At 34.6% G+C, this 26,663-nt stretch overlaps 2 protein-coding genes across 5 annotated transcripts in view; one reads left to right on the top strand and one right to left on the bottom strand.

Moving 5' to 3' along the window:
* LOC106876006 (F-box/LRR-repeat protein 6) overlaps positions 1-26,663 on the top strand; it is a 336,390-nt gene that overhangs the window by 38,637 nt on the left and 271,090 nt on the right. The window lies entirely within an intron of this gene.
* Positions 1-26,663, bottom strand: part of LOC106876000 (zinc transporter ZIP13) — a 223,700-nt gene that overhangs the window by 142,220 nt on the left and 54,817 nt on the right. The gene's annotated exons all lie outside the window — the stretch shown is intronic.

The following is a 26,663-nucleotide window of genomic DNA, read 5'->3' as shown; positions in this document are numbered from 1 at the left end:
AGTGTTTAAGGGAATGAATGAGGTGGGGTGGGGTTAAAAGATAAAGACAAAGAGCACGGAGAAAGTGAAAGTGAAACAAAAATTAAAATGCAATGAAGAGGAAAAAGAGATCAAGTGACTAAAAGTATACACACACATACATATATATATAAATATATATATATATATATATATACATATATATGGAAAGAAAGAGAGAGGGAGAGAGAGAAAGAAATAACAAAAATATATAAACTATAGAAAACTTAAAATACAGGAAATAGCTTTGAAGTTAGTTAAAAGATATAAAAAGTTTGGTAATGAACAATGAAATAACAAAATAAAGTAAATTGTAAACTGAAGCTTTTGTACGGAGAATATATCAAGAAACAATAGATTTCATATCTTGATGAAGAATGAACAGAATACTTAATCTAGGAATCAACAGGAAATAAAACCTGTTAATATTCCAGTCTTGATATAATGATTGTTGTAATCTAGTTAGTGGTATATTTTGGTATATTTTTGTTTTGAAATATAATGAGAAAATAGTTTCTTTACAGATTTCAGTTTAGATGATTTTGTAACAGGTCACAGATGCAATAAACTAGTTGACTCTCAGTTTATGAAACTGATGTGGAGCTTCCACACAGATGCCCGACCTTCTAGAAATAGCAGCTAAATTCCTCTCAAATCACACCCTATCACCTTTTAAAAAAGGGAAGTTCACACCATAGGTGCTGGAGTTGCTGTATTCTTAAGAAGCTTGCTTCCAAACCACCTGGTTCCAGGTTCAGTCCCACTATGTGGCACCTTGGGCAAGTGTCTTCTACTATAGCTTTGGGCTGACCAAAGCCTTGTGAGTGGATTTGGTAGACAGAAACTGGAAGAAGCCCGTCGTATATATATATATATATATATATATATATGTGTGTGTGTGTGTGTGTGTGTGTGTGTGTGTGTGTTGTCCCCTCACCATCGTTTGACAACTGGTGTTGGTGTGTTTACGTCCCCTGTAACTTAGCAGTTCGGCAAAAGAGACTGATAGAATAAGTCCTGGGGTCAATTTGTTCGACTAAATGCAGTGCCCCAGCATGGCCACAGTCAAACGACTGAAACAAGTAAAAGAATAAAAGAATAGACTGGAGTGCATTTTATTGTAAGTCTGCTCAATCAGGGTTGACCTGGGGTTAAACAAGAACAAGAACAACAACAACAACATTTGAATTTTACATTTTATGAATAGTAAGTGTTGTTGTAAAGAAAGGAGAAGTCCTATGCTAAATGAATTTGCCAGATGGTTCAAGTTCTCAGCTGAAACTAACCGAATTCACTAACCCTCCTAATATCAGTGATAGAGAAAGAGAAAGGCATGAATATCATACAATCTCATTCCCTCTTCACAATAGATTTATGACTATTTACCAAGATAAGATACTAACTTAACATTTCATGAGAGAGAACATATACATAATGCTCATTTTTCTAAAAGGAATTATAATTTCCATGATTATTCTGCAATAAAGATTGAGAGGTAACCATACAAAAGCTACACTCAAGGTATAAAGAAATTACAGATATTCAACCTATATATAATTACATTAAAGTGGAAGCGCAATGGCCCAGTGGTTAGGGTAGCATCGTTGCAGCATCACGGTTTCGATTCCCAGACCAGACATTGTGAGTGTTTATTAAGCAAAAACACCTAATGCTCCAAGAGGCTCCGGCAGGGGATGGTGTTGAACCCTGCTGTACTCTTTCACCACAACTTTCTCTCACTCTTTCTTCCTATTTCCGTTGTACCTGTGTTTCAAAGGGCCAGTCTTGTCACACGCTGAATCTTCACAAGAACTACATTAAGGGTACATGTGTCTGTGGAGTGCTCAGCCACTTGCATGTTAATTTCATGAGCAGGCTGTTTCGCTGATTGGATCAACTGGAACCTTTGTTGTTGCAACTAACTGACAGAGTGCCACGAATTAGATTAGAGTGAAGGTGTATGGTCAAGTGGATAAGGTATTTGGTTCATGACTGTAAGGTCACAAGTTCAATACCCAGCAGTGCATTGTGTCCTTGAGCAAGACACTTTATTTCACATTACTCCAGTCCACTCAGCTGGCAAAAAATGAGTAGCATCTGTATTGTATTTTAAAGGGCCATCCTTGTCACATTCTGTGTTATGCTGAATCTCTCTGAGAACTATGTTAAGGGTACATATATCTATGAAGTGCTCAACAAAGTGCACACTAATTTCAGAAGCAGGCTGTTCCGTTCATTGAATCCACTGGAACCCTTTTTGTAACTGACAGAATGTCAGTTGAATTAAATTAAACTAGTTAAAGATAAATGACAATGAACTGTAGAAATTCAAAAGGTTATATGCATTTTTCTGTGTATGCCAACAGGACTGAGTTGAAAAGACTCTGTAGCTCCAGGTTTCTTAAAATCCATACACAAACAATACAAAGAATTCTCATTCATTATTCTCTTATGGAGAAGATCCAACAGCATGTTATTTCCTAGGATAATAAAGAAAACGATGCTTTCTTGTCTTGATTGGCTGTTTGCTTGGTCTGTTGCTTTACCATCTGTGTTGCACAGTATTGGATGACATTTCAGAGCTGTTGCACTGAAATGTGTTACAGTAGTTGCCCCACATCTGATTACAACGCTCAAGAGATGGTAGTAAGAAGAACTACACAGAAAAATTAAGTATTATACTTCCAGCCATAGCTACTGCCTCAGTATATTTAGCATTGTTAGAGACATCAGCTACAAACAAGAAGCCGTTTGATACGATACCATACCATCTGAGATCAACCACCTCTATCTACTTTATTAAACAAAAGCTCTCATTTTAAAGAACACATATGTCAATTAAATCTTTTTATCATGATTTTATATAATTTTATATCAGAAATTTCTATCAACTCTGAATACCAGTTAAAAAGTTTTATCTTAACTAAATCCCCACAAACTATTCCACACTATTTACAAAAAATTATTGTAAACAAGTCAGAAAGAAATATGATGGCAAAAGAATTTTAAAAGCCAGCATCAAAGGAATGTTCCGGCAGCAATTTAGTTTCCATGGTTGAATAACACCATTATTGAGCATGAATGTGTTTATATTTGCCAATATTATTCATATTATAATACCTATTCACCATGTTAATCATTTAATGTTTATTAATTGGGTTCATTAACTGATCTTTATTAGCTGATCAAATCAACTGTTATTGATTTTTGTTCCTTTAACTAGAAATATAATCAACTTTGATTGCACTTGTAAACAATGAAAATGAAAGGCAAAACAAAATGAATGAGTACAGCTTCCTCAATCAATGCTGAATGGTCTGATTAAAATGACAATGTTAACGAATATAAAATACAGCTGCCCTGTAGAGAACATCAGTGGGGAATTCATTGTTCTGTTCAAACTTCAAATTTATTTTGTTCTGATTTGGTTCAAAATCTCACTAATTCTGTCTGAACTTATTCTCATATACTTGTGAATGATGCCAGGAGATTCAACATTTATCTTATATTAAAATATGACAACTGTCTAATGAATTTTATTGTGATCTGTAGATATTTTTTGTTGTATCAGTTTAAACTAGTCATACAACAATAATAATATATATCAATATATATAAATATTATATATATATATATATATATATATATATATATATATATATGACATTATTTTTTCCACTATTATGGGTTGTTATTGTTATTCCTTAGAATTTCACAACTCCTACCAATATTTTAAAAGAAGCATTAGATGATTAAAAACATGATGATTAATAAACACTGATAAATCAATTTTGTTCATTGTTGACTGTAAATTACACAAATTCAAAAATGAAACTGATTTACCTATCATAAAAAATGTTTAACCCCAGCCCAAATATTTTACCTTTTTTATGTTCAAATTGACCAGATCTGACCTCTCACACCTACCCTACGATGTTATTCTGAAATTAAACAATCACATCATTGAAATCTTGAAGCTAACAGATAATGCATGATTAATCGAAAACAATGTGAATAAGCATTACATTTGAGTGAGTAATCTAAATGCCAAAGGGTTAAATGGTAAAAATCATTATTTTTACATGCAGACATGTATCAACTAGTTACAGGTTATACAAAAAACATTCAGAAGAGAACTTTAGTTTTTTGCAACTAACTGGACATGGGGAAGAATATTAGGATAAGGTTTCAGCCCCATAACTAACAAATGGGAAACACAATTTATAGATTATACAATGTCCTATTGCAATGAATGTTTTTTAACTTAAATATATTAGTATCTCAACCATGTGGAGCCCCCAAATTCCTTTTCCGAGACCAACTGAAGGCCACTCTCCTTTGCTGCTCTAGTGACCCAAATACCTGGGAGACAATCACCAAGGATCTCCCTGAGTGTCAGCATGTCTTTATCGAGGGAACAGACTGGTGAAAAAACTAACGTCATGACACAGAGAGCAGACATCAAAGACACAAAGAGCGACTTGCACTTTCTTATCCCTCACCAGCTCTCCCCGGTGATAAATGTCCCCAACTCTTCTATACCACCCTTGGCCTCGCACCCATCAAGATGTAGATGCTCAATCACAGATTATCTATCTATTACTCAGATACAAGTTAACACTGCCACTAATCATGCAATTTTCTAGGAAGTGGAGTGCATTTAGCTTTTATTTCCGTTAACTGGATTCATTTTAATACACAGTGGTATTTAACAATGTTTCATATTTTGTTTTTATAACAGTGATGAGTAATGAAATGCTAAGTACTATAACTTGTATGTGACCCCCATCTGTTTGTCTATTAGTTGACTCTCAGGAGTTATAAATAGCATAGTACCATGCAGTTGATGACCTCAGAAGTTTTAGGTCTGTTATTCACCTCATCAACATTGGGTACTTACTAAGAAAGTATCTATAAATGGTTTGATATTAAAAGAAAAAAAAAAAAATTATCATCTGGCACTTAAAATCCATATGAAAAAGGAAATCAAACATAAAATACAGAAAGGATTAACTACATAATCTCCTTCTTTCTCAACCCACCTTCTACACACAACACTTAATCCTCTGCTTTGAGGGTATTTTGTTATATTAGCTACTTCACATGGTTGCTTGGCTGTGTTCTTACATGATCTTATATGCACATAAATATAGAGATTTATATTAAGGCTCATATTAACACTACAAAGAGGAAATTGTGTTAAGCTAGGGGATTTAGAATTCTAGAATTCAACAATGATTTAATTTGACAATACACTAGATCAACATTCTACAGGGAATCATGCACAGTTGACTGCATTATCCCAAGTATATTATGAATACTTATTTCACTACTTTTATCATCACACAGTGGAGGCGCAATGGTTAGGGCAGCGGACTCGCGGTCATAGGATCGCGGTTTCGATTCCCAGACCGGGCGTTGTGAGTGTTTATTGAGCGAAAACACTTAAAGCTCCACGAGGCTCCGGCAGGGGATGTTGGCGAACCCTGCTGTACTCTTTCACCGCAACTTTCTCTCACTCTTACTTCCTGTTTCTGTTGTGCCTGTAATTCAAAGGGTCAGCCTTGTCACACTTTGTGCCACGCTGAATATCCCCGAGAACTACGGTAAGGGTACACATGTCTATGGAGTGCTCAGCCATTTGTACGTTAATTTCACAAGCAGGCTGTTCTGTTGATCGGATCAACTGGAACCCTCGACGTCGTAAGCGACGGAGTGCCAACAACAACAACAATCATCACACAGAAATACACTATTGTATATAGGAAAATATTACACAAATATAGAAATATGCAAAATGTTATTTGCATATGAAGCTTTTCTTTCTCAAATACTGAGATCCATAGAGTTAGTGTTCAGCTCTGGCTTTTAGAGAGTTAAGCAGATGTGACATTAATATCTATTTGGGCTGGTAGCACAGTGGCTTTATACACTGGCCTGTTGATTCCTCTACAGGGTGGCTATGGCGTACAGTGGTGAATTATATCTCACCCCAGTTCACTCTAGCACCCACTTAGCTATTGAACCAGTGAGACAGTATCTATTTGATATCTAGTAAGTACTGCAACAAATAGCAGCAAAGTTTCTGCCAAATCCAATGGCATCATTTTTAGGAAAGAAGGATATGTTGAATAATTTAGTCAAAGGTACAATGTGTTTGTGAAATAGAGAAAAAATGGTCAAGTTAGAACACCTTTGATCACAGGTTCACTGGATTGAAACTGACTTGGGACTAAATGATAATAATAACTCACATAGATCTAGATGGCCTAAAGTGTCTTAGCCAAGGATAGAGTATGGTGCTGGGGAAAACACAAAAACCACTGATTTCTTAACCAGGCCATTTATATGTACATACACACATCCAAAGAAGCCCCACATATACATACATACATACATACAAGTGAATGGATGATTGAAAGAAAGAGGTGCTCCACACATTTAGTAGGAGCTAAGTACATTATTATTTAAAATGGTTTGATTTGGCTCCATGTAATGTAAAGTTTCATGCTATATATATATATATATATATATATATAGTAGAATGTCACATACATACAGAAATATACCAAAATCTTATTTCCATATGAAGCAAATCCATTTCAAATTACAATATTTGTGAGCTAATCTGAATAGTTAAGAGGGACTGAGGTGAAAAGATTAAGGGCTCAACCCAAAGTACACCAGTACATTTAATCTCCTTTTTTTATTTTATTACAATATTAAAAAAAAAGTAACTATTTTCATTGAACTGAATTGTAATGCAAATTGAAGGAAAACTTGGTGTAGGTGCAGTGCCAATGTTTAAGGATAGCAGACTTTTGATCAGAGGCATTCCGACTCTGACCCTCCTGCTTTTTTTTCTTGGTAGGGAGAGTATGTAGTACTACATCACCTAATGTGTTCTCTTTTTTTTTTTAAATGGTGAGACATTATTTAAGGGAGATTTGGCTGTTATTTCTAGCAGGTACATCGACTACATAGGAGTTCTTTTACTGTGTGCTTGTATGTATACATATCTACATTTGTATGTGTGTATGTGTAGTGTATAAGGATGAGAACAGAATGTGCCAATGAATCACTGATAGTGATACACTTATTACACATGATTACAATGATTCCATTGTAGTTAACTTATGGTGGTACTGACGGGGCATCAAGTTAAGTCTACTCCCCTAGTTCCTCTTTCTAATGAGATGTTTCACATCCAATGCCTTCATATATATGGAGGTAAGCTTGCCACTTACAGCATCAGTTGTGAATGAGGGGACATCAAGCAGTAAAGCTGTCAACATTCCACCTCTCGGTGAAATTTCAGTGTCAAAAGTTATTCTTAGAAATCAACAGTGACTAGTTAACAACCATGCTTTAGTGAAAATGCTATATATTCGATGTATTAGAATATTAGCTTTCATAAAACGAATAGCAAACTGATGTTAAGTGTTAACTATCTTACCTAGCAACCTAACAATTAAATCTTTGTCTTCACTACCTACTCTCTCACAGTGATTGTACTTCAAGATGGCATTAGGAGCTACATAATGGATTACAACGACTACTACTTTCCATTTGAAGATTACATAAGAAATAATGGTAGGAATGGTAATGGTAAACACATAAATAAATTAACAGGGAATATTTTAAATATTCAACTAGATAAAATCTACATCAAGTCAACACTAAGGTTAATTTACTGCTTTTAAAGGTTACAAAAGTAAAAAAAAAGGTTATTTTCTCTTAAAAGTCTTAAAGTACTTATTGGTTAGAAGTAGAAGAGAGAATCAGATTATTGAAGAATTAAATTGGTTTATTAGCATTACTATTAGATCAATTTATCTGTTGTCTTTTACTTGGGGGGTGGGGGCATGCTGGGGGCACCACCTTGGAGAATTCTTAATCAGATGAATTGACCCCAGGAATGTTTTTTTTTTAAAGCCTGGTGCTTGTTCTGTCAGTGTCTTATACTGAACTGCTAAGTTACAGGGACATAAACACACCAACACCTCTGTCAAGTGGTAATGGGGGACAAACACAGAAACAAAGAAACACACACACACACGACATGATTTTTTTCTGTTTCCATCTACTAAATCCACTCACAAGGCTTTGGTTGGCCCAAGATTATAGTAGAAGACACTTGCCCAAGGAGCCATGCAGTGGGACTGAACCCAGAACCATGTGGTTGGGAAGCAAACTTCTTACCACACACCCACGACTGCACCCATATCATTTTTGATTTCTTAGAACTTTTTTTCCTATGCTTCCTCCAAAGGAGGAAGGTACTTTTCGATGTTGTTATTATTATTATTATTATTATTATTATTATTATTATTATTATTATTCCGGTCACTGCCTGGAATCGAACTCGGAATCTTGGGGTTAGTAGTCCATGCTCTTAACCACTACGCCATATGCTCGTGGTATATCAGCTGAAACGTTGTGTTAACAACAAACAAGATAAGGACAAATATTCGTTAAATGTAAATAATGTAAATAATGTAGCAAAATTTTGGTTTTAAATTTTGGTATAAGGCCAGCAATTTCAGTTGTTTCTTATATAAAACTGTTTTCTCAGTCAAAATGATCTGAGACATTCAAGTCCCCGAAATCTGTTCAAAGAATTCTACTTAATTGTTTATTTGAATTCTTCTAAGTCTGCTGTTTCCATGGATTACGATCTTCTGTCACACCATAATCATGGCTCTGACACGTGTTTTGCACTGTTAATCTTCTGTGTAAACTGGCGACGTCAGTGTTACTAATGAAAACGGTACAAACTCATATTTAAACAAACATAAACATGTACACAACACGTTTGAAACGAATTAGAACAAATAACGTCAGGTGGTAAATCAAATAAAGCCGTATTTAGATAAACAGTTAAATTCAAATTAAACTTCTAAATGATAATCTTTTCTTTAATTTAACAATGTTTTCATAGCATAAATATAAATGCTAATTTGTTGCCAAACTCTTACCAATGAGACAATTTTATAATTGAATGATAAAAAGATATAAATGATGAAATTTTAAGCAAAGAAAAAAAAAAAAAAGAAGAGAACTTTATTAGTTTCTGAGCAAATTTTAAATTTTCAATTAAAAAGAAAATATGCATAGAAAAAATTATGGCCATTTAAATTTTTTCTTTCCAGATAATTAAAACTGTTAAATATGAGTGGGCTGGTTCATGGAATACAAATTGGTATATACTGTATTATAAGCTTACAGCTAGTGATATTCCAGGTAACTTTCTAGACATTGATGCTACTAGCCTCATTAGCAAGTAGCTAGCATTTCAACTGACTCATTATTCTTTTAATAGTATCTAACATAGCCAGGTGTTCAACAAAAGGTGAAACAGGTCCAAACTTAGTTAAAGCCAATATACCAATGCACTTCAAGATGGACTGGATACAAATGGCCTTCATTACAAGATAAATGCATTTTAATATTGTTGTAACTCTCAGTTTTGAGTTCAAATGCCAAAGGGGTCAATTTTGTGTTTTATTTTCCTGAGTATAAAAGACAAGAAAAAAACAAACCAACTAGCAATATGTATTTGAGTTAATTTCATACAATATAAATGTTTCCTGTTAAACTGATGTTGGAAAGGTTAAAAATAAAAATACCAGCTATTTCAACAAGCTAACTAAATAAAAACAAGCCATATCAAAATTTGAACGAGATTTCTTTTATTATTATTATCTAGATCTGATAACCAGTTGATCTAGCAAGCGAGGCCTCATTTCAGTGAGGGGTGGGTACGCAATGATGCCATCAAGAGGTAGGCCCCAAAATGGTGCAAATTCTCTCCTGATGATCCCCATACACTTGCTGGCTTCCGGTATGCAAAGCTTTCAATTGGTAGCACTCGTATGTACAAGTTGTTTGCAAAACATCTAAGCATTCAATATTAAATATGCTCAGGATGGCGAGTTGGCAGAAATGTTAGCACGATGGGCAAAGTGCTGAGCAGTATTTCGTCTGTCTTTACATTCTGAGTTCAAATTCCACCAAGGTTGACTTTGCCTTTCATCCTTTTGGAGTTGATAAATTAAGTTCTAATCGACTGGCCCCCTCCTCCAAAATTTTGTGCCTTGTGCCTAGAGTAGAAAAGAATATTAAATATGCCCAAGGGCAGTGAGCTGGTAGAATCGTTAGCATGCTGGGAAAAATGCTTAGCGGCATTTCACTTGTCTTTATGCACTGAGTTCAAATTCCTTTTGGGGGTTGATAAAATAGGTGTACCAGATGAGCACTGGGGTTGATGTAATCAACTTACCCACTTTCCCAAAATTGCTGGCCTTGTGCCATAATTTGGAACCAATATTATATATGTAGAGCTGACAGGGTCGTTAGCATGCCAGGCAAAATACTTGATGGCATTTCGTCTGTCTTTACATTCTGAGTTCAAACTTTGCCACGGTTGACTTAGCTTTTTGTCCTTTTAGAGTTGATAAAATAAATACCTGCTGAATACATCAACTGACCCACTATCTTGAAAGTACTGACCTTATGCTAAGATTTGAAACTAATATTAAAGTGTCCATTACATAAATTCTGAGATTATAATTTTCCTTCGCTTCATGGCTGCCTGATTATTTTCTTTTTAATCTTTTCTTAAATATTTCAAAACTGGTCTACTTTATCTAATTTCTCAAAGGAAGGATGAGTCCCACCTAGTTCTAGTTTTTCCTAAATTGAATTGTTACATTCAGATTCAGCTGTTTTCAGGACTTCCGTACAATTGTGGTTTTTACCTAGTAACTTTGAAAACAAACTTTTTGTCGCTTTATTCCAAATTGTTAGGTCATATGCACACACATAGACACATGGACATTTGTGTGTGTATGTGGGTGGATCAAAAAAATATTGATTTATAACAGGTCTGTTATATTTGTTATAAACAACGTACTGAATAATAAATCTGATAAGATTCAGACTGTTTCTAACTTAAAAGTAATATATACATAACATACCAAAGTAATACATCAGTTACATGTTTAGTTTAAACTCAGGAATAAGCAGACGCGATCGTGCACCCCCCGCCCCAGAGGTTGTCATAATTTTCTGAGAGTTTGAGACATTATAGTAAATTTTACCATGCAAATAATCTTATTGTTCTCTTATAGACTATTTCCATTGCTGCTTTTGTTTTTTTGTTTTTTTTTGTCTTTGCATTAATTTCACATATACATGTATAGATTTACACATACACACACACACGCACACATTTTTCATGTGTATCAAAAGATTTAATAAATAATCCAAATTAATAACAGTAAAAACATATCAAAATATTCAATATCTGCTATTCTAACCAATATTTAGGTGAAAGAAATATATTTCAAATTTATAATACTTTAAAACATAACTACTTCTGTTTCATTTCGTATACTAGTATGAGCCATTATTCTTTATCATTTTGATTAATCATTTATCCCAATAAAGGGTTAAGCAACTAAACTACAGACATTACAAAAAGAGGGGAAAAAAAATTCATTCATTAAAATTAATTATACTACATAATAAAACAAATGAATAGGTGCAGGTATAGGTGTGTGACAAGAAGTGGCAAGAAGCTTCATTCCCAACCACATGGTTCCAGGTTCAGTCCCACTGTGTGGCACCTTGGGTAAGTGTCTTCTACTATAGCCTTGGGCCACCCAAAAGCCATGTGAGAGGTGTTGATAGACAGCAACTGAAAGAAGCCTGTTGTATATATATATATATATATATATATATATATATGTGTGTGTGTGTGTGTGTGTGTGTGTGTGTGTGTGTGTGAGGGCGGCGAGCGAGCTGGCAGAATCGTTAGCACGCTGGGTGAAATGCTTAGCGGTATTTCATCTGCTGTTATGTTCTGAGTTCAGATTCCGCCGAGGTTGACTTTGCCTGTCATTCTTTCGGAGTTGATTAAATAAGTACCAGTTATGCACTGGGTTGATGTAATCGACTTAATCCCTTTGTCTGTCTTTGTTTGTCCTTCCTGTGTTTAGCCCTCACCGAGGGCAATAAAGAAATATATATATGTGTGTGTGTTTGTGTTTGTCCCCCACCACTGCTTGATAACCAGTGTTGGTACGTTTACGTCTCCATAACTCAGTGGTTTGGAATAAAAAGAGACCGATAGAATAAGTACCAGTTTTAATAATAAAAAAAAAAAAAAGGTACTGGGCTCAATTCATTCGACCAAACATTCATAAAGGGGGTGCTCCAGCATGGTCGCAGTCTAACGACTGAAACAAGGAAGAAAAAAAATAATGAAATATAAATAAAAGTAAAAAATAAGATATACAGTAGACTCAATTTTTAGCTTGAATTATGTTACAAAGAATTTGATACTGCTTTAGTCTCTTTCTTGAGAAAATGTTGGTTGATATGTAGAACACCATGTAGTAGTTAGTTGGTTTTCAATTCATGCTGTTTCATAAATATTTAGAGTATTGGGAGAAAGTATATGCTTTTTACAAAATGCTATAGTCATCAGTTTGGTGGAGAGATAGGCAAGCTGTGAAAAAATGGCTCAGGATTACCTCAGTTTAATGCAAGAGTTTTCCAAAACTATCAATTGTAATTTATATGTCGTATCTGTTATCCATGTCTTGTTTCAGCCATTGGACTGTGGTCATGCTGGGGCACAATCTTAAAGGTTTTTTTTTCTTCCTTTTTTGTTGTTTTAGTTGAATGAATCAACCACAGTACTTTTTTTTTTTTAAAGCCTGATAATTATTCTATTTGTTCTCTTTTGCCAAACTGCTAAGTTATGGGGTGGGGGGGATACACAAACCAACATCAGTCATCAAGCAGTGATAGGGGACAAACACATACACAATAACATGCGTGCAGACATACACACACACATTTATGTACACAAACAACAGGCATCTTTCAGCTTCTGACTCCCAAATCCACTCACAAGGTGTTGGTTGGCCTGGGGTTATATAGTAGAAGACCGTTGCCCAAGGTGCCATGCAATAGGACTTGAACACACAACCACTCCTACATTTTAAATATAAATATTTAATAAACTGAATAAATATACCTTCACCATGTATTAACTATTGCCAATAGACTAATATTAGGGTTTACCATGTTTAATCTAACTTTCAACTGAAAATTCTAACACTAGTAATTCATTCATCATGATATCAACCAGACTATTGGATGTTATACATTGCTGGTCACAATGCACTTTCCATTGTTTTAGCTTTTGAATGATGCCACTCCACTGGCTTGGCAAGCAGGCCAAATTCATTCATATGTACTTTTATTGTTTATTCTAAATCAACACACACACACACACACGCACAACTGCATCAAGAAAAAAGAATATATCGTGACTAAAAGTGTCTAATTTAAAAAAAGATACACATCAATCTTATTTCAATTTATAAGCTAGAAGCAATTTTTTTTCTGACAGCCAGTAAGTTGTTTTAGATTAAAACAGATATCTGTTAAGTTTATGATAATGATGTCATTAGAAATCATGGCATTTCAGAAAATCTGATTGCAAGCCCCAAATACAATACAATTATGCAGATGAGAGATAGGCGACCAATCTGATATAGGTAGTATTTTGATAAAATCTAGCAAAGATTCTACATAGCTAGGTGAACTGAGGCACCTATAATTAAATACTTGCTCATAGGCATCACTAAATAGGTTGGCAGCTCAATATTTTATCTACTCTACCATTTATCTACTCTGTCTCTACATTTATCTCATACCAAATGAGAAAAAAAAGTACAATAGTTGTCAGGACTGAAAGTTTATGGTTTTCTTATATCGTGGCCGTTTTCGACCATTTCGAGCGTGGCCGTTTTCGTGCGGGTGACACGTAAAAGCACCCACTACACTCTCTGAGTGGTTGGTGTTAGGAAGGGCATCCAGCTGTAGAAACTCTGCCAAATCAGACTGGAGCCTGGTGTTGCCATCCGGTTTCACCAGTCCTCAGTCAAATCGTCCAACCCATGCTGGCATGGAAAGCGGACGTTAAACGATGATGATGATGATGATGAAATATTTGGTGAAAGATTAATCTCAGGAACTTTTACGTATGAATCAAGAACGAACAAAAAAAAGATCAATAAGACAATAATCTAAACCCAGAAGTACCTTTACTAACAGATAAGTCAACAATGATAATTGTCGAATGTAAATAACAAATATCAATGTTATTTTATGGGAGAAATTTCGTCCTCGAAGAAAAATGTTATGGTGAAGATTTTTCTGTAGATTAACTCTATTTGAGTAACTTAATAAAATCTTCATAAACGGTTTTACTGGTGTAATCACCTGAACTGCATCAGTCAAATTTAATTGTAATGCATAGCTGCTTGTCGAAATGAAATAAAATCAAATTTCCCATAATATTCAACTGACTAATATCGATACAAATTGACTAACTATGAGACATAGAAATTTGGGCATTTCACAAACTGCAGCTTATTGTTAAGTTGTATAATGAAAGCAACTAATCTGTATTATTATTAATAGAACACAATAGCTGCTAATGTTTCCTGTTTAAGTATTCATGGCTGAGGCTGAATTAAGAGTGTTTTCAAACTTTTGTAATGGAAAAGTACAGGTTTTAGATTACATTATCTGAATTCTTTCATTTTATTGAATCACAGTAAGGGTCAAGCACCTCCTTCAAAGCTTTTCTTTAAAATTCTATATACCAACTCCCACCCTTAGTACATCGTTTAAACTGGTACTTATTTTATTGGTTTTATTTTGATACAACACAGTTATTACAGCAGTCAAAATAAATATAGACACAGGGGGACACACCTTCACTATACACATACATTATATATATATATATATATATATATATATATATATATAGACACAGGCATGGCTGTGTAGTAAGAAACTTGCTTCCCCAACACATGGTTCAGTCCCAATGAAAGCTTTGTGAGTGGATTTGATAGATGGAAACTGAAAGAAGCCCGTTGTGTGTGTGTATTTATGTGTGTGTCTTTATGCCTGTGTTTGTCCCCCCCCCCCCCCTCCATCGCTTGACAACCGATGTTGGTGTGTTTAGTATAACTTAGTAGTTCAGCAAAAGAGACCAACAGAATAAGTACTAGCCTTAAAAAGGTGAAGACCTGGGGTCAATTTATTCGACTAAAACCCTTCAAGGCAGTGCTCCAGCAAGGCCAATCAAATAACTGAAACAAGTAAAAGAAATACATACATGCATATATACAAATACACACACACACACACACATATATATATATATATATATATACATATGTACATATATTAGGAAGGGCATCCAGTAGTAGAAACCATGCCAAAACAGACAATAGTTTGGTGTGGCTCATGGCAAGCTGTTCAACCCATGTCAGCATGGAAAACAGACATTAAATGATGATTACACACACACACACACACACAACAGACTTCTTTCAATCTCCATCAACCAAACCCAGACTCAAGGCTTTCATTGGCCCAGTAGTATAATAGGAGACACTTGCCCAAGGTGCCATACAGTAGGAGTGGACCTGAAACTACATAGTTGGGAAGCTTCTACTATGTTCTGAGTTCAAATCCCAATGTGCCAACTTCACATCCAGTACCTTGCACGCGCTCATACACATACACACATTGCATCTGTGTAGTTTCTGTCTCCCAAATTCCACTCACAACGTACTGGTCAGATCTTATATAAATAAAACCGAAAGGACCCCCACCACCACTACAGTATTAATAAATGTCTACATTTATTATTTTATGGACACCATATCTTATGAACTTTTCAATAGATTCCCCCACTATTCACAATTAGGAATCAATTATTCCGATCAACTCTAGATAACATAAAATATTATATTTCACATATAATAAATATTGATTTTTTTTTTCAATGATACAAGGCCACAAATTTGACGAAGAGGTGTATTATTGATTTAAACTGCCCCTCTTCCTACAACTATATAAACTGGTGCTTATTTTACTGACCCAGAAGAATCAAAGGTGAAGTTGGCACATTGGGATTTGAACTCAGAACATAGTAGTAACAAAGCTAAATACAGTTCACAGTTCTATAATTTTAGCCGCTAATCCAACACATTACAGTCAGTCGATGCAAAAATGTTACTGTAAATTGTTATTCTTAATACTCATCATCATCATTATCATCATTTAATGTCTGTTTTCCATGCTGGCATGGGTTGGACAGTTTGACAGAAGCTGGCAAACCAGAGAGCTGCATCAGGCACCAACTATTTGCTTTGGCATGGTTTCTATAGCTGGATGCCCTTCCTAGACCATGGATGGTCTGGGAATTGAAACCACAATTTTGCGATTGTGGGTGCAATGTTTTAACCACTAGGCCACACGCCTTCACACAGTTGATAGTCACTATAAGTTCTTTTAATATTATCTGTAGAAAAAAAAAAAAAATGAAACAAAGAAAAGAGTAACATCACCAATCATCAAATCCTCTGCACCATTCCTCGAATGGGAAGTGGGGGGGGGGGAGTCCTGCTGACTTGCATAACTTGCAAGGAAAAAGAAACAATAACAGTTTGTTCAAAATCTGCAAAGCACTTCATTATTATTCCGTTGTAGAACAAGAGTGATTGACATATAACTGATTACAAACAGCTGGCATTTCTCTTCCATTCAGTGTTGACATTTTTTCAATATACTAAGATTTTTCACCATAGCAAATAAAATCTGAGAATATAAATTTATAATGATTCCTGATAATACTTAACCTAACTTTCTATTTCTTTTTTCCAATCAATTCCTGATACATAAACTATATTATATTCATGACTGATATTTCAAATTATTCTGAATTATTATATCTTCGATATACACCTATACGTCTATATATTATTTTTCAATATAACATAATCTCCAGTAAAAGAAAAATCATTATTTACACCGCATACAGTGAGATCTGAAATAATATTTTGCATACTCATTCTTAATACCTTTCAGCAGATCCGAACACAAAATAGATTAATTGCTGTTGGGTATGTCACAGGAGAACAACTTCCTTTTATAACGACTGAGTGTCTGTAACCACTTGGCTCATTGGTCATGATGTATCCCAGTATACACCTACATATGAATATATATTTCAGTAACAACCACAATATGTAGGAAAAAATATTTTTCAAGAATCTTTCATTTATCCATTTTCAAGCTCTCTGTAGTTAACTGATAACTGGGTTGAATACCTGAGAAATGACTAAAAATATATTTACAATATTAAGGACAACACATTGTCCAAACCATATTTTGAATCCTCTTGTTATCCATTTCATAGATGAAATGGATCCATGCTCTGATAAAAATTAGTGTTAAATTCTTTAACTTGACTTCTTGTCTTCTTTTTAACTGTGTAAGTTTGAGGATGTTATGTAACATATATACAAAGAAGGCATGTGATTTAATGGCTAAGGTTTTTGGCTCAAAATCATAAGGTTTTGAGTTCGATTCCTGGTGGCACATTGTGTCTTTGAGCAGGGTACTTTATTTCTTGTTGCCTCAGTCCACTCAGCTGGCAAAAATGAGTTGTACCTGTAATTCAAAGGTCAACCATGTCACACTCTGTTTCATGCTGAATCTCCCCGAAAACTATATTAAGGGTATGTGTGTTCGTGGAGTGCTCAGCCACTTGCAAGTTAATTTCAGGAGTGGGCTGTTCCATTGACTGAATCAGCTGGAACACTCATCATCATGACTGATGAAGAGCCTGGCTCATATATAATATATATATATATACTAGCTGGCCCTGTGCTGTCAAAAATGACAGCTAATTGTAGTATTTTATATATAAATAAGGACAAAAGATAAAATATGGATGGTAATTCAAGTTAATACATTTCTCAATGTTGTCTAGTGGTTGTATTTTGAGATTTGACATTGATCATTGTTTGTTACTGAAAGAACGCTGGTTCACACATATAAACGTTCACATACATCCCTTGTACAAGCACACATTTACACACATATACTTGAAATGTTGTTTGATTTTGCTTTTCAGTGTTGAACGTTCACCATCCCACCTCCATTGCACACACACAAACATTCACATACCTTCCTTTTACATACACACACATATACTCATGCAGAGTTGAAACGCTATTTGATCTTTTTTTTCACCGTAGAACTTCCATCATCCCACTACCAAATTTGCCATCACACCTTCCTTCCTTATTCATCTATCACCCTTTCCTTTCTCATTCATATGTTGTGACAGAGAAAAACACAAGAATATTATTATAGTAGATAATTATGTACTGGTATCTGTGTATGAATGTATGTATGTGCACATACTACACTGTACACATGAGGAATAAGAGTAATCAATACAAACAAGTAGAGCATGTGTATATTTTTATTATAAAGAGGTTATAACTTCATCGTAACTCGGAGTTTCATGATATCGATGCTCACACAATGAAGAAAATTTATTAAGTCAGTAAACTTTCTTCATTTTGAAAGTATTAGTATTGTGGAATTACTAACTTTGTTTAAGTAGTGAACCAAGTAATAAAAATATGTGTATGTGTGTGTTTAGGATATGCAAATTTATGAGAACAGTACAGAATACATGTAATAGAGTTTATACATTCAAAGTTATGGTTTCACCTCATCATTGCGCTGAGTCACCCATTTCTAAGAACAAAGGAAAGATGGTACCTATTAATCTCTATTTGAAAATACTTGGAAGAATTCTCTGACAAGTTTGATGTTGCTTACCTATCTTCCCCCAATAAATATCATATTTCGTGATTGGTTAAAAACAAATGATAAATATCTTTAAGAATTGAAAGAGCTCATAAAGTTGATGTTAGCTTTATATTCTGGAGCATTAAACCAAAACCATCAGCCAGTAAGTTAGATGGGTTTAGCAGGAATGGGTTATATCATCATTTAACCCTTTCATTACCAACCCAGCTGAAACTGGCTCTGGCTCTGAGTACAAATTTCTTGTTTTCATAAGTTTTGAATTAAAATCTTCCACCAAACCTTAGTCACAATTTATGTTCCTAACACCAGCTTAATGATAACGGAGTTATTTTATTAAATTCCTTGTTATATCTAAAATTAATTGAAAGAAACACAGAACATCTCAATAGAAATATGGTAACAAAAGGTTAACAAATGATTAATTTAATGTCTTCTTTTCCATGCTTGCATGGGTCAGACGAAATTTGTTAAGACTGATTTTCTACAGCTGGATGTCCTTTCTATTGCCAACCCTCACCTGCTTCCAAGCAAGGTAACATTTCCCAATGGCCTAGGAATAAAAATAACCTTTTATGACAATGTTGCTCCTCTACAACTATCACATGATGTCTGGACAAAGGTACACACAAGCACACACACACATGCAATAGACTTCTTTCAGTTTCTGTCAACCAAATCCACTCACAAGACTTTGATTGGCTTGGGGTTATCATAGAAGACACTTACTTGTCCAAGATGCCATGAAGCGAGGAAGCAAGTTTTTCAACCACTCAGCCATGTCAGCTCTTACCATGATAGATTAAAATAGATATCAATATCTGCTACACTAATGGTAATAGTTTCCACTAGTTAAAAGGTTTAAGAAGTCCAGTACATTAGTTCTTAATTCTTTGGTATTAAGATGAGAAGGTAAATTTCTCTTTGATTAAGAGTGCCAACTTGCTGCAGGTAACTATTCCCAATGATCTAGTGAGTGTTGTTCTTGGTTAGCCACTGGTCATTTCTGATCCAGTAAATCTATAATGAAAGGTATTCAAGCTGTGGCTATTTGGTTTTACACTTTCCAGGTACAGTGCACTCCATGACAGCATGGAAAGCGAATGTTAAATGATGATGGTGTTCATATATTTTTTAAGTTGGTAGAATGTGATTTGGAGGAGATTTGGTTACTTTTTCTTGCAGGTTAAATGACTGCATAGGGGCTCACTCATTAACCAAAGTTCTGGTGGTTATAGGTATGTTATTCTTGTATTGAATTAAGTACATATAGAACCCAAATTCTGATACCTTTACATGCATCACACCAACTAGGCGTTGAAAATGATGCATGTAGAATTAAGTGTTCTGTCCAAAGACCAAACATTCTTGCACTGGACATTGATTGCAAATGAACAAATGCATTTTTCGGAGCTTAATGAGTAAGTACTTTTGATCATTTAAAACCATTTGAATATAATATTATGGAAAGAGACAATATCAGTAATAATAGCTTCATTTGTGAGAGAAAGCTGACATTGAAATTTGCTTTCATATATTGTTCTTGTTCAGTGTAGATACAGAAGCACTCGTTTATCTCTAATTATTTGTGAACGATAACAAAACTTAGAGGTTAATATTATAATGAGTTAAATGATTAAAAGAGAAAAAAAAAAAACTACAAAAAATAACTCCTAAAAAAATTGGGGTTGCTATGTCTGTTACAATATTACAATATTATCTGAGACGTAAGTGGCCAATAATAATAAAAAGTCATTTTATGCCGAGAGAAAGATGTATCACAGATAGCATGATATCTGGTGTTTCTATTCCAAGCTCCTGATATTCTAATAACATAATTCAATAAAAGTATAATGGTTGATTCATAACAAGAAACATAATATTAATAATAATGATGATGATGATGATGATGATGATGATGATGATGATGATGATGATGGTGGTGGTGGTGGTGGTGATGATGATGATATTTATAATAATAATAATAATAATAATAATAAAATTACTTGCTGAAAACAAGTGCTTTCTGTAATTCTGGATAGTGAGTACGCTCCTTATAGAATGAATATTAACAATTCATTCCTTCAATGCTTTTAATTTGGTTAACACATAACTAAGGGTTGATAAGGTTCGAGGCATTGATAAGACAGAGGTGTTAGGGGGTATTGGAGGGATTGTGTTGATTGATATTAATTTGAGCATGGTCCAATATATTGGATGAGGTGAAAACAGTCATTATCGACTTTGCTTGTTGTAATTCTAGTGTCGATAAAGTTACTAACAATATAATAAAGTAACTAACGATATATACATAAAGTAACTAACGATATATACATAAAGTAACTAACGATATATATATATATATATAAAGTAACTAATGATATATATACAAAGTAACTAACGAGATATATAACTAAAATTAACTTAACTGACTACTCACCACCCAACAGAAATTAGCCTTGTGATTTTTTGAAGATGTTCCAAAGCAAGTTTGGTCGAGAATGAAAGAATAATCGGATGGAATGTCTATGGATAAAGACAGACATTTTATACTTTTTTCTTTTTAATATTTCCTATCAAGACATAACTAGAGTACAGCTTTTAAGGGTATTCCAAGGAGATTGCTAATTAAACCCAATGTTCATTTAGATAAATTAAGGCTTGTAGGTTCACAATGCCCAGTACGTTGACATAAACGCAATGGTATAATACAATGTTTACATTTTTTTTGTTTTTTACTTGTTTCAGTCATTTGACTGCGGCCATGCTGGAGCACCACCTTTAGTCGAGCAAATCGACCCCAGGACTTATTCCTTGTAAGCCTAGTACTTATTCTATCGGTCTCTTTTGCAGAGCCGGTAAGTTACGGGGGCATAAACACACCAGCATCGGTTGTCAAGTGATGTATATATGTATGTGTGTGTATATGTTTGTGTGTCTGTGTTCCCCCCCCCCCCCCCAACATTGCTTGACAACCGATGCTGGTGTGTTTACATCCCCGTAACTTAACGGTTCAGCAAAAGAAACCAATAGAATAAGTACTAGGCTTACAAAGAATAAGTCCTGGGGTCGATTTGCTCGATTAAAGGCGGTGCTCCAGCATGGCTGCAGTCAAATGACTGAAACAAGTAAAAGAGTAAAAAGAGAGTAAAGAATACAAGCTTCCTGAAAGATGGACTAAAATCTTATAATGCTACATGAGTATAGTTTATCGAGATTTATAAGTGAAAACCTTTATAATTCTAAAGTAATGTAAGACCATTTAATAAACAAAGGAAACCAGAAGAGATTAAAAATTATAAATGAAACTGAGGAATTCAACCAAAGGTCACCATAAATGAAGGGAAAGATTTGGGTTTTACAAAAGACTGAAATAAAGGTTCATTTACTCAGGAATGTATTTGCAATGTTCAACCTTTGAAGGTGAGATTTTAGTTTTAGCAATGCTAAGTTCACAATTTGGTTGAAATTCCTGATTAACCCTTTAGCATTGAGATTACTGTCAAATTTAACACTTATTTATTTACATTGTTAAGAATTAATCAAACTGAGATTTCGAAGATGTGATTGTTTATCTTTGAGAATGATATTGCAGGGTAGATGTGAGGGGCTGGATTTGGATGGTTTGAACATAAAACAGGTAGAATGTTTGGAACAGATATGGCTGGTTTAAATGTTAAAGGGTTAAAACCATTTCCCTTCCTTTCTGTTATTTCTAGACACCTTTGAGAATGGTATGCACATCACAACATTATATTTCACCTTCAAGAATTCTGCATTTTTGGGTGATGTTGATAAATAACAAGTGATTAAGTGAAGATGGGCACAAACTTTCACATATTACATATGACAAAAGGAAACAAAAATTTTCAATAACTTTTCCCAGTTTTACTACTACTACTACTACTACTACTACTACTACTACTACTACTACTACTACTACTAATAATAATAATAATAATAATAATGATAACAATAATCCTTGGGACTCCCCAATCCAAACAGATCAGGTGCTAAAGCATAACAGACCGGACCTAGTGGTGGTGGACAAGGTGCACCACATATGCTATATAGTTGATGTTGCATACCCCTTTGAACCATGAATAGTCAAGAAGGAAGGCGAAAAGATAGATAGATACAACCCTCTTAAGTACAAAACAGCCCAGTTATAGAAAATGAAGAAGGTGAAGATAGTGCCAATTATTATTGGGTCCTTGGGAACAGTATCAGAAAGCATCAAGAGGAATATCAAGGAAATTGGAATAGGGTGCCCAGTAGAACTGTTACAAAAGGTTTGAGGTTTCCCTCCTTGGCATGGCCAGAATAATCAGGAATGTATTAGATAGCTGAAAAGAATGGCTAGCATGGTACCGTAGGCTGCAGGTAGCAAGACTCCAGGAGTTCCAACAAAACTTGTGATAAAGAGAAATAATAATGATGATGATAATAATAATCCATCTGGATATAGGCACAAGGCCTGAAATTCTGAGGGGAGGAGGTTAGTTGATTATATCGACTCCATTGCACAACTGGTGTTCATTTTATAATAATAATAATGGTTTAAAATTTTGGCAAAAGGCCAGTAATTTTAGATGAGAGGCAAATTGATTACATTAACACCAGCCTTCATCTGGTACTTATTTTATCGACTCTGAAAGGATGAAAGGCAAAATTAATCTCAATGGAATTTGAACTCAGGACATATAGACAGACAGCTTGTTGCTAACTGTTTTGCCTGGTGTGGTAATTATTCTGCTAGCTTGCAAAGACATACAGAGAAAACATATAAGATTCGGTAAAAAAATTTTTTTTTAAATGAAAGAAAAAAAAAAAAGCAGCACAACAGAGATGAGAAACAATAGATGAGCCCTCAAAACATAGTGGAAATCTTACAGAACAACTACAGCAGAGGAAACAAGGTATTACAATAAATCAAAAATAGAGAGAATGAAAAAAGAAATTATAACTAAAATCCAAAATGATAATGAAAGCTCTAGAAGTCACCATGGAAACATTCAGTGAAATACAGTCACAACAAATGTATACCTCCAGCCTCACATTGAACAACAAACAATAAAAACACACATGACAGCGAATCAACGGAAGTTAACATTGAGGAGGAATTAGGAGAAACAATAAAGAAAATAGAAGGGAACGCAAGATGAACATGGATGAATGCAAACATCTGCTCAGGTTACATATGAACAAGCAGCTCTATGGAAGAGTAAATAAATGTAAGAAGGCTCTATAAGAAATTCTGTCTATGGAAATGAGCTACTTCAAAATCGAGATACGGAGTAATGCAATATATTTGTAGTACTGATAATATCAAGGGACAACAGGTTTGGCCTTAATAGGGTCAGACCTTCTTGAGTTCGCATTCCACGATAAAAAAGAAAGCAAATGTACTACATAAATTGAAAAAAAATATATAAATGTAAAGCCCTAGCCTTTCATTGAAAAGAGACGGAGTCAACATAGGGATAAAAAAAAAGTATGATATCAATAAAAGAAATAGATGTTCTCTAGATGTGGAAAAAGTAAAGCTGAAACCAACTGTGTCAGTAAAAAGCAAATAGGATAAGATGCTTTGAAAAACTGTGAGCGCTTCTAGGAGAACAAGGTATGCAAATGAACACTTAAACATTTCACAAAATGCACAACCCTGGAGGAAATGTCAAAATCAAAAGAAATTGAAATGTATGAAGTGGAATAATGGGTGAAAAAAGAAATTTAGCATAATAAAATAAAAAATACAATGGATCAGAAAGAGAGAGAAAATACCACCATCTCACACATATATGATAGCATCTCATGTATGGACCACTATAACCAGTAAAGAACTCACCAATATATTAAGACCAATATATTAAAAGCAAATGGAAAGCATTTGGGATTGACAAAATCCCTAATTCCTAGTTAAAGCAACTGACCACCACCTATGAGTATGTAGAGCAATAGCATTCAATGAACTGGTAAGCAGACCAAAATCAAAATGTGCATAGGTGCTAGAGAGGTGAATAACACTGATTCCACAAAAGTTCCATGGGTCCCCTTAAAAAAATAAGTTTATAACTTACATGCCAACATAGAAAACTCCAAATGTTTATTCTGTAACAGAAGGGTAATGATATATTAACAGAAGAATAGAAAGGAAGCCAGAAAGGGATGCATGACTTCAAAGAACAGTGACAGGTGAAATGGTGAGGACAGAAGACAGCAAAAAGAGGAAAGCATTTAATAGCAAATCACATTGTGGGATCCTAGAAACCGTCCATGAAAAGAGATGCCAATATTAACTACACACATCAATTTTGCCATGTGAAAGTGGAAAGTCAACATATCAACAAAAGACAAAAGAGAAAATAATTAAAACCAGCCCTAAATCCATAAGAGGGACCTTTAGGAGAGAGAGACTTATCAACCATTTTTACTATTTTGCTAAACCCTGCTATTAAAAACGGGACTAATATTAAAAACTGAATTCAGTACTAGAAATAAGATAATAGGCATAAATACACAAACCATCACAGTTATAAATGACAAAATTAATATAACTATGTTAAAGGAATTGAAGAACTTGGACTAAAATAGGAAGCTACTAACAGTACTCTGAAGCCATCATTCCAAAACAGATATAAACTATGCTTATCTCATATACAGGGTACCTCATTTTACCAAGTCCTCAGAAGGATAACAGGCACAGCCTGCCACAGCAGGATTTGAACTCAAAATAGAAATGGTCATAACTAAGTATCACAGGTGTTTTGGTCCAACACTCAGGTGATTTTCAAGCAGGAAGTTCAGTTTTTTGGTCAATTTAACTCAACTGAGTATTTAATCTTCCAAAGATTTTACTCTTACACTTGTGAAAACAGCATTTATGTCCTCCAAAACAACTTCACCTTTCTGCCTTCTCATGTTGGTTAAGTTAAACACTAGCCAAATACTGGAGTTCGTTTGATTAACTAACCTCTTCTCTCCTAATGCGTGGCCTTGTGGATACATTAGAAATAATAATACCAATTCTTTCTACTATAGTTACAAAAAAGTCATAACCACCAACACCGAATAAGAGTTTATAATAATAATTTTTTCTACTATAGGCACAAGGCCAGCAGTTTTAGGGAGAGGTGGAAAGTTGATTGCATTAACCCCAGTGCTCAATGAGTACTTCCTCTACCGACTCTGATAGAATACAAAGCAAAGCTGATCTCAGTAGAATTTGAACTCAGACTGGACAGCACCAGAAAAAATACCACTAAGCTTTTTGTCCAATTCACAAATGATTCTGCCAGCTTGTTGCCTTAATAATATTAATAATAAGGACAACTTCTATTCTTCTTCTGATTATTATTATTATTATTATTATCATATTAGTACGCCGGGCGAAATGCTTAGTGTTATTTCGTCTGCTGCTACATTCTGAGTTCAAATCCTGTTGGGGTCGACTTTGCCTTTCATCCTTTCGGGGTTGATAAATTAAGTACCAGTTGTGTACTAGGGTCGATCTAATCGACTGGCCCCTGCCCTCCCTAAACATTTCAGGCCTTGTGCCTAGAGTAGAAAAGATTATTATTATTATTATATAAGCACGCTGGGCGAAATGCTTAGTGGTATTTCGTCTGCCGCTATGTTCTGAGTTCAAATCTCGCCAGGGTTAACTTTGCCTTTCATCCTTTCGGGGTCAATTAGATAAGCACCAGTTACGCACTGGGATCGATGTAATCAACTTAATCCTTTCCCCCAAATTTGAGGCCCTGTGCCTCCAGTAGAAAAGATTATTATTATTATTATTAAGGTGGTAGAAACGTTAGCACACCGGGTGAAATTCTTAGTGGTATTTCATCTGTCTTTACATTCTGAGTTCAAATTCTGCCAAGGTAAACTTTGCCTTTCCTCCTTTTGGGGCAGATAAA

Source organism: Octopus bimaculoides, chromosome 2 (assembly GCF_046866305.1).
Source record: "Octopus bimaculoides isolate indiv1 chromosome 2, ASM4686630v1, whole genome shotgun sequence".
In the NCBI taxonomy this organism is placed as follows: domain Eukaryota; kingdom Metazoa; phylum Mollusca; class Cephalopoda; order Octopoda; family Octopodidae; genus Octopus; species Octopus bimaculoides.
The sequence above is the reverse complement of the archived record's forward strand: the minus strand, read 5'-3'. Positions and strand labels throughout refer to the sequence as shown.